This window comes from Lepidothrix coronata, unplaced genomic scaffold (assembly GCF_001604755.1).
Source record: "Lepidothrix coronata isolate B3197 unplaced genomic scaffold, Lepidothrix_coronata-1.0 Scaffold182, whole genome shotgun sequence".
Lineage (NCBI taxonomy): Eukaryota > Metazoa > Chordata > Aves > Passeriformes > Pipridae > Lepidothrix > Lepidothrix coronata.
In genome coordinates, this window is record NW_016690362.1 from 1,413,098 (window position 1) to 1,423,840 (window position 10,743).

Here is a 10,743-nt window from a genome sequence, read left to right on the forward strand (position 1 = left end):
AAAGGTCATGTGGACTGAACCAACAGTTGTTTGCTGTATTACAGAACAGCTCAAATTCTGGCCTAGTCTTGATACTGTCTTCCCTGGGGATCTTTGGGAAACACAGCAACCCTCTTGCACTCTATACTTGATCTTTATATGAGGCATTTGTATTCAAGTGTGTCTGCTCTGGGATAGGTGATGGATAAGAGCAGGCTGAATGTATCACATCACAGAATTAGTCTACTCACAACTTTCCCCTGATAAAGGGTAAGGATTTAACTGTTTACACACACTGTAAAATTGTATCTGCCCCTGTCTCTCTTGAACACTAATGTCTTTGTAATTTTGCTGTACAGAAAAGGTTTGGACTGAAGGACTCATTAGACCAAAAATTAGAGCAGGTAGAAAAGCAAGGCTGGATTGGTACTTTGTTCCTTTGTGTTAGTTCAGTTAGCCTGCTATAGGTACATATTTAAGTCACAGACTGTACATGTATACTCAACCAAGAGCAGTTCCAGGATTGACACAGGAATGCAATTCTCTCCAATGCACCTCACTTCCTAATACACATCAGTAGTTTCTGATGGATCTCACAGCAAATGCACTGGCTTAAAAGAATTTGAGGTCAAATTGACTGTCTATAATAAGCTTTCATGAAAATAGCTTCCTTTAAGTGGTAAGTAATAGCTGCTGAAGACTGGGAATTGAATTATTGAAGAGACACAAGTTCTTAGAAAGATACTCAGGAGAGGGTGTTAAACTTTTCTGTCAACACAAATACAGGTTGAAGATTAGACCTACTAGCTCTAGAATTATAGTGACCGGGAATAAATTCAATCTGCTAACATCAAAACATGCTTCCTTTATAATAAATAGTGATTTTCAAAATGTAGTAAGTCAGAAGTATATTAATCCATCGATGGTTACTTAAATCTATAAATACTTTGGCATGGAAGTTTTATATACAGCTTGACACAGTAAGTAATACTTAAAAGATTCACTATTGCCCCTCTAATAACAATCTGGTTTAATATAAGCAATGTTATTTAAACAGCTTGTATAGTTTATCCTCCTGGATAGCACACAGTAGAATAATGTGTCTTTCCTAGCATGTTTGAGGTTAACTTCATTTTTTTTTTTTTTGGTAAAAATTCCAGTATTCTCATGCTGGATTATTCAAGGTGCTAAATTTTGCAGTCTTTAACTGCAAAGACTGCAATTTTGCAGTCTTTAAATTAAGCCAAATAAACATCCCTTGACAGTACCTATCACATTTAAAACAGTGATTTAATATTTTCCTCATTTTGCGAACTTGTTTTCAGTTCAAGGAAAAGCAGCAATTTGGGCTCTTTCCTTATTGTGAAATGTGCAAGGAGCATGCTGAATCCCTAGTAATCAGGAATTGGAACATAACATAGCTCTTCCTTCAAAGATATCCTAAATTCTGTCTGATTAAAAAATATCTTCCTTGATTTTGGCTCTAGTATAGTAACTGCAAACTAAGACCACTAAACAAGTATAAAATATGAATTTCTTGTGTTAGAGCAGAAAATAGGAAGAAGGAACTTCAAAGCAAGTGGTAATAAGCCTTTTTGCAAGGGACTTTGCGAAGGTATGTTTTTTAGTTTTTTGAAAAGTAGAAGGTGGTAAGCAAGCTTTAACTTCAAGGTTTTTTCACTTTGTTTTTTTTAGCAGACAAAGTTCTGTGGTCATCTCTGTGAAACTGAAGTTTTCACAGAATTGGAAAATGCAAGTAAATGTTCCTTTTATACCTCTGGAGCCAGACTTGGCCTTCTGCTGATAAAAAAGTACAGTCTGTAGGCTACTTTAAGACAAGGCACTTGGGCATCACCTCTTTTCCCCCTTGTCACCCAGCTACAAGGCTTTTTTTCTTTTCTGAAATAAGCTACTAGTTAAAACTCTGTAGTACATAGTTCTTCAGCTGATGTTCTCCACAGTCCTTTAGAGTTGTGCTTTACTTGATAAACTATTCATGAAACAACGGGATTTGTTGCTTAACTGAGCAGCTGACCAAATACAATGAAAGGAAGAAAAAAATGCTGCAGCATCTACCTGGTGTGCAACTAGCTAGAAAGAAGAATCTGGAAAGTTGTCTCCAACTAATCACTGCCTTCAGAAATACAGTGAAGAGGCTTATGAACCCTTGGAAACTTATTACATGCCAGTAGGCTGGCACTCTAGTAAGGTAGTCTGCTCTAGCAGGCCAGGTGAAAAATGACTCTCCAGTTTGCTTCTTGGCTCCTACTGAGTAAAGGATGACAGGAGGGCATTTACTACTTTTTGCAGTTTCACCTCTCCTTAGAGGCATCAGACAGCACTTTGATATTTGATATTGATCATTTTCCCAAGTTCAGCTGCTTTAAAAGTGAGGCTCAGCAGCAGCATTTTACAAGTAAAGCCATAAAAAATGGCATGATTACAGAAAGTATGTCAGAAAAGAATCTGCCATCCCATGCGTGCTTTGCCTGCAGCAAATCGTCTGGTGTTTCTTGCTTAAGGATAAGCACAAGTAGCAGTGCTGGTCATGCCTGTTACAGTGTGGGAGTAAATGATAAAGGAAATTATATTGGCTGTTTCTGTAGGAGAGTGGTATGGTATTGTAAAACAGGGATAAAGAATGGAATCCAGAGACCTAGTATTTCCAAGTGTGGAAATACTTAATATTAAAAGCAAGTTCATTAAGCAAGCCTAGCCTCAGGCCAAGGAGATGTATGAGCCCTCATCCATTTGCCAGGAGTGCAGAGGTGCTTGCCTGACTTCTGCTTGTCTTGTGGAGCCAGGAACCATGCTGCTTCTTTGCTTACTATGGAATAGGGAAGTCCTTCCACAGTCTCTGGACTGCCTGTTATGGATTTCAAGTTGATGCATGACTGGACCAGTACAACTAATTTCTTGGCATGGCTGTTCACTAAGTATGGTGAAGTTCTGTGATGGCTGAGCTGATCTAGCAGTTCCCTGCTGTTGAAAGGCATAATGGTACTTCATACTATGTACAAAAGAGATATTGGGTGTTGTGGGGAAGGGGAGAACAGGACTGCCAATCAGCACTGACAAGCAGAGTAGCTGATCACTTAAAAACCAAAAAACAAACTGAGATTTTTGAGAACAAGCAAGCATGGTAGATAAATTGGTGGATATATATCAGGGACCAGTTTATCTACCACTGCATGCTTCTGCCAGTCAGTAATGCACTGGATCAGGGAGTAACCTCACTAAGATTAGAATCTGAATTCTGTTTGACACCACAATAATAACAGGATCTCTCTCTTACAGGAATCCCTTTCTGCAGCCTCTGTAGTCAGTATGCTGAAGGGGAATTGTGAAAAGCAAAAGTGAGTTTGTATTCCTGCTTTGATGGTGAAATAAGCTAGGTAGTTAAAATACTTGTCTACTGCTGTGCTGGTTAAAAGGTAAACCAGCAGGGGAAATGAACTCAACTCAAAGGGAGATTATAAGTCAGAATAACAATTTAATAAAATAATACAATAAATACGATTATACAGACAAACAGTTGGTTTTAACCCACAAAACCCAAATGTATAACCCAGCACCCTGGGCATGAACAGAGTGGTGTTTGTTGGGCCCCCTGAGTCCAAAGTAAAAGGAGAGGGAAAAACCTGCTGGTGAGAGAGCTGTTGCAGTCTGGTCAAGAGTGATGGTTGCAGTCCGGTTGAAAAGTGATGGTTGCAGTCCAGTCGAGAGTGATGGCTGCAGTCTGGTTGAGAGTGGTGGTCTGCAGTCTTCCTCTGGATCCCACGAGTGATTAAAAAAGTCCCAAGACTCCAAGATTATATCCTCCAGTTCAGGCAGGAATGCCCAGTACCTCCCTCAGGGCGGGGAGTTCCACAATGGGTGTGAGGACAGGGGGCACCCTCCTATCTCCCAGGCCTCTTAACACCCAGTTTATAGCCTGAGGAGTCAGGCTGCTCTGGGCAGAGGGTGTAAATGGTCTGTTGATAACAGTTTCTGGGAAATGGCATGGAAGGCTATAGAATACACAGTTTTGGGTTACACCCATACAGTGATGAACTGGTCCCAGCTGTTCTAACTAGGACAACTGCTATTTCTACGATCGATCGTGTTGTTTTAAAATAGACCATAATCTTGACATCCGTCACGATGCATCATAAGCAGAGCGGGAAAGTAGCAGCATCCCCATTGTTAGATCAGTTGGCTCTTGTGCTTAACACTGCTGTCGTGTACAGGGGGGAAAAGCTAAGTAGTAGCAAGACCACCTTGTTATCTTTTTTAGTAACTAATAAACCTGTTACAGCAAAAGGAGACTTGACTACCCACAGTATTTTTTAGGTTGAAAGAACCACTAGATTTTTCACTTGCATTAGAAAAGCGTAAGAAAGTTGCAAATTTGCTGGTTGTAATCCCATTACAGTATGCCAAGCAATTTGTGCTAGTTTGTGATGCGCTGCTCCAGCTGCTTTGCTTTAGAGTATATAAACAGTTACATACATTTGCAATCCCCACTGAGTAAGGGCCTGATTGTACTAAAACTCAGCTACATTGAAAACTCAAACAATCCATCAAGAATGGTAATAAACAGTAAAATCGAGGGTAGCTGGGTTACAAGTACAGAGTAATTTCAAGCTCCTGCTTTTGACTGCTATGAAGCTGTTAAGTGTCTTCTAGACCCTGGTGAGCATTGAAACAAATTGCTTTACCATTATCATAAGTTGGGGGGGGCGGGGAGTATTTGGGGGATCAGGTAGCATAATTTAGCAATTCTCCAGCATGAGACAGGCTATGGATGAGGCTGGAGATTCTCAGCATCTTTCTCAGGCTCACTGAGCCTCTGAGCAACTTGCCTTAGGTACCCACTTGCCTCTGAAGTCCAGAAGTGTTGACTTCAGCATTTGCCTCAAGGTAAAATGATAAATAACTTGTACTAGCTATACATAAACTGCAAGAGTAAATCTGTTGAAATAGAAAATTTTTTTACACCTGTCATATTAGTCAATTCTCTCAAGTTTTCTACACTGAATGTATTGTCTGCTATAATGTTACTTAGTGTTGGTCAAATATAATGTACCATTCATGGCAATAGCAAGGGAATTAATCTGCCACTGAAATTCACTGAATGGAGGTGTTTGGGTTTGCGTAGAGCAAGGCAGCTCTCTATTCTCACCTATTAATAAATGCTTCTTCCTCACTGTATCTGAAAGGGATTAAAGGTAAAGTAAGACCTGTCTGGATTTGTTACAGAAAAACATTGGATTCTAGCAATTAGTTTTCTGTAATCTGAACTATCTCTGTAGGAACAGTTTATCTGGATGAAGTTTGGGCACAGGTCCAATTCATAGGTTTTATTTCAATTATTTATGCTGAGTTTGTAATGACATGCAAGTAAAACTTGCATGCTTCATATGCCATTCCTGGTGGAGCATTAGCAAGGGTTTTGTTAGCAATTCTGTACACACCCTAGTTGATCTGCTGCTGTACCTCTTGTAGTTTCTCCACAGTCCTCCCAACTAAGACTGTTACTATGGATTGTTGCCTTAGCATCAGCCATCAGTGACACAGACACAGCTTCTGGAACTCTGTAGTTTCTGCATGCCTTGTGTTTGTGTCAGGTAAGTCAACAAGGCCCAGAGAAGTGAAAAATTTGGCTGTATACTTAGAGGCTGTGTTTCTGGACTCTACCACTGACTAAATACAGCAGTTATACAGCCCAGATCCCTAGTGCACCTTTGCTTCCATCTAGTGTATTTAATTCCTGCTTCTGCATTGCTTCATTAACTGTGCAGGAAACAGGCTCCTAAATTCAATTTATTATCTTCTTAGTTACCTAGGGGATTGGGTTTCACACACACTGAACACAAGCCTCTTGCTCTGAGAGTCTGGGAAATATCCATCCTTGGAGATGTTCAAGAGCTGACTGGACACAGCACTGAGCAATCTGATCTGGTTAGACCCACCCTGAGTAGGATTTGACTAGATGACTTCTGGAACTTTGTTCCAACCTAAATTATCTGTCATTCTGTTGGAGTCACTATTGAAACATCCCATATCATGAAAAAAAGGAAATCTAAGCTCTGAGTCCCTACTCTGACCGGTTTCATGCAGGCACTTGAAGTGTTCCCCAGGCCACCTAGAATAATGCTGGAAATGGCAGGCCATCAAGTATCCATGAGTGGATTTAGGTGACACAAGAATAGTATTCACTAGGCTACAGAAAGTGCAGCTGCTCCCCAGTGAAAAAGGCAGGGTGCAGAACAGTCAGATTTGATTCTGTTTTGATACTCTCTGTGTATGAATGAAGGTTCATATGGGACTCTGAGAATAATGCCTTGTCACAGAGGTTTAGTGCCCAGAGGTCATCAGACTTGCCACCCAGATGCATCCGTACTCCCCCCTCTTTCCAGCCCTCAATAAATTAAAAAAGAAAAATCAGTGTAAGAGAGAAAAGGCCTCAGGAATCTGTGATGTACTGCTGAGGAAAGCTGAAGGACGTTGCAAAATGCCAGGAGAAAGTAAGAAGCGGGCCACGTGTGGCAATGGAGAAGAAAAACAATCACACCTGTGCCTCCACCTCAATCCCCTGCAAATCTCATTGGAGACAGAGGCATCCTAATGCAGTAGCCAGTAATGTACTTGCAGGGGAAAGAGGAAAGTCAGTGCTGCTAGGACTAGACATAAATCTTGCTCCAAATTTCATTTTTAGTTATGCCTTCTCTCAGGTTCTGAGCAGGAAGGAAATGGGGGCAGGGAGAATATCTCTCAGCACATTAACTTGGTCTCTGAGGTGATTCTTAGCTTGTTCATCTATTCCACTGGAATGTAGTAGAAGCACTAACCAGAGTGTAGCAAGCTGAGTCAGCATCCAAGTCTTCTCTTCAAAGAAGTGCATTTCTCGAATCCAGAATTGTTTCTTCTCCATTCTCATAATCTCTAGAAGTTTAGCCAGTGCCAAAACAATGCTGCTTTCCTTGCCTGGTTTGTAATGCTCTTCTACAACACACTTCTCAGCTCATTAGTATCCTTCTAGATTCTGGGTCAAATGAGTTTAATTTCAATTTCTATCCACTTTATGTTTGCTTCCTGCTCATCATGACAGTTTTCTGCAGGTTTTCGTGTCTAAGTTTGTCTTTGATTGAACTTAGTTCAATGAAACAACTGCACCTGCAGCTCTAAATGAAGATTACCAGTCTTTCATACTGTGGTAATGATATCTCAGTCTTAATCAGATAAATCCTTTAATGCCTCCTAAAATTGCATTTGGGGTTTTTTGTGTTTACAACACAATTGTTTGTTGATCACTCTATTCCTTGCCTGTATCATCTCCAAGTAAAAGCATTTGTTATTCGTACAAATTAAAATAACTTCAGCTAGAAAGCTTGAGGAAGAAACACATGGGAATAACCAAGTATTTGATCTTAATGAGGACACTCGCCTTGGATATTCCAGGGAACTCAAAGCCTGTCTGAAATAAGCAGAGCAGGAGCTACATTAACCACAAAACTGTATTGCTCTGCTTCTTGGCAGAATGGCACCAAATCAGGTCAGCTGTAGCTCCAGGAGCTATATAGGTACCTCCCTCCATCTTATAATTAATGGACTAAACATTTTGTTAGCATGTTGTATAACCTAAGCAGCTCTCTCCTCACATGCTGGCTCCACTGTCTGTCCCACTCCTCAGACCCCAATCTCCCTAGGTACAGGATGCATAGGCAGCTCACTTAGAGGCCCAGATTCCTCTTGTAGGGGAACAGCAGCCAGTAGAATTTTTATCAGCCTCCACCTGCCCCCAAAGACACCTCAAATAAAACATTTTAAGCTCCATAAATCTGACCTCTCTGTTTAAACTGTTCCTGTAGAAAATTCATTACTACCTCCAGGCAATCTGTCTTTTAGAAGTTAGACATCACTTAAATCTAGTTGCAGAGAGAATAGAGGTCCAGCCTCAAAGGCATTTGGCACATAATTCAAATTGAAAAAAGCTACCTATGTGACTCGCCTAGACTCTCCTTTGGTAGTGTAATGTAAGAATAAAATGCAGGTCCCAGGCCAATACCAGCTGAGCACTTTGGTCCAGTTCTCCCTTTCCCTCCTCACGCATGCACCGACCTAACTGATATCTCCCGTCCTACCTTCCATCAAAAACTGACACTCACCCTAAGTAAGTAGTGCTAATTAGTTGATGCAGAGGATCCTCAGAGAATTGAAACACACCCTCTTCCTATTTACTTGGATAAGCCTTATAAAAAAGAAATCCATCATGGCTGTTAAATCCAAGGATGAGGGTGTCAATGCATCAGAAGTTACTGAGGGCCCTGAGTGTGTTTTGGGAGAGCAGCACCACTCAATTGCCCTGTTCTCACATTTTTCCTTAGATACTTGGTGTGTGTCACTGACAGAACCAGGCGAATGGGCTATGTAGCACTTGTATGTGATCCGATGCACATAAGCACTCTGATACTGGGGGTTTGTGTTGTATTTCTTTTTACTTAACAAACATCTTCCACAGATGTTTTGTAGGGAAGATGAAAGTGTCTATGCAGACCTAAGGTAGATAAGGAGTTGCAATACGTAGGTTTTTTTCTCCATGTATTTTGTACATATTTTCCTCATTGTTTCCAAGAGTTTGGTGTTTTGGGTATGAGTGTCATGAAAATGAGAGAACTGGAGATGGTATAACTAGCTGATACAGTTACTCTTTGGGAGCTGCTTACTCATGGGCTTCATGAAGACTCAGAAAATACTTGCCCCAGAATGCAAGAGGTACTACAAATCCGTTGAAATACCTACTTCATGGCACTGGGTGGTTTTTAAAGTCACTCTTAACATGGCAGATAACTTTTTTTGGTAAAGTTAAAAGTAATTAATAATACTGATTTAGCCATATCTGTGCTTCTTTGAAATCTAATACTTCAGCACTCTTGCAATTACTTCTCCAGATAAGTTCTAGGGGCCTTGGCAATTGCTTGCTGCTGCTATTTTGATCCTATGCCCTAGGAGTATAAACTTAGTTATAGAAACTCCGAGTCCATTTAATGAACTACATGAATCAGAGACCTGCAATAAAGCCCAATTAGAAATGAGTGCACAGGGAATATTGATCTCCTTAAAAGCTTTTACAGCTTTCAGGATCTGCTTGGTCACTCACTGCTGCAGCAGGCACCAAGCCTTTCCTGCCACTTCCCTTTCATTAGCTTGCTGGGATTATGGTCAGATTAAGATGTGATTGAAAAGATCAGGTGGTGGGGACCCTGGGTTATGAGGGAGAGCCCCCAGATAACCCTTCTCACACATGCTCACAGTCACCTGGGTCAGGTTTTATTACTACCTAATTCAGAGGAAATTCCTACAGCAGTGCTTGCTTTTCCTCTGAGCAACACCAAAAATCCCCTTTGAGATTGTATGATCTTTTTTACTAATGAACATGGTGTCTGGAGGCACTGAGTTCACAGAGGTCATAGATGATAGCATTACCACGCACAGCACATCCATCAAAGGGTCCACTCACTTGAGACCTTCAGCCTTGTTTGCAGTATATTACAGGATAAGAGCCCCTGTGGTAATAAAACACTCATTATTCAAATAAGACATTTGAATAAGAACTTTAGAAAGTATCTGTGGCATCCTAGCCAAAACACAAATTCAGATGATTTCAGACTCTTTTCTAGCTGTACCCCAGACAACGGATGGTGTCCAAAAGCCCAGATCCAAAGGCTGTAGGTGCGATGTGAATTGCTAGATCTCACACTGGAATCCAAAAAGCCTCTGTTCAACTGTTGTCCAAAGCTGGATTCACCTCAAATATGCACATCTCAGTCTTCACAATTCAGGATCTGCTTCAACACCTATCCAGAAGTGTTTTAATCTCAGCTGTGTTCAGACACCTCTGAGAGTAAGTGCTAAGGGAACTCATAAACAAGGTGTTCCTTCACTTTCCTTGATTTGATAAGCCTTCTCCAAACACAGCCATTGCAAATAAATGGAAAAATAAGAGTTGCTGCTTTCTCTATTTCCCCAAACAGTAAAGGCTTGTCTGGGGCGGGCAGGAAGGATTAAAGGCCAAAACACCGACTGTCTAATGGTGAGGATCTCTTGAAATCCTTGATATGGAATATCTGAGGACGGACTGCACCAGTGTGAAAGTAATTATAGTTTTCTAGTAGCAGCTGGGGTATTTGCAGAAAGGTCCTGCATTCCACGCAGGACCTCCAAAGGCTGTTTATGAGCTTGAAATTAAATGGTTACTGAATAAAAATGCAAAGTAATTCCTGAAGCAATCTTAGGCTCCAGGCCTTGCTCCAAAGACATGAAGCTCTCCAACCACCAGGCTAGAATTATACATCCTTTGTTCAAAAGCTCTATTATCATGTGAGCTGCAAAGTAGAACAGCTTTAGCAGGCAGAACTAAGAACAGCTCCACTTTGAGCAGTCCCAGTTTCCCAAAAAATCTGTTCCTTCATTGACATATTGCATTGGTACAAGGGTGGGAGTGATTCCTGACAGCCGTATCAGGTACAGGGAGCAGACCCCTCCTATGGACTTCCCCCAGCAGGATGCTCTGCTTGAGGCGAGAAAGCTGCTCTACCAGCCTTGCAGCAGAATCCCCGTGGGATTCATAGTTCAATGTGTGCTAGAGAGGTTCCTGGGCAAAGGGGCTACAGCTGTGCTGGCAGCTGCTGGTCCTGTCAAGGGCTCTTGGATGCTGCAAGCAGCCACCAGTGTCTCAGTTGTGTCCTGTTCTGACCTGGGAAAGAGAAGCTGCAAAGACAG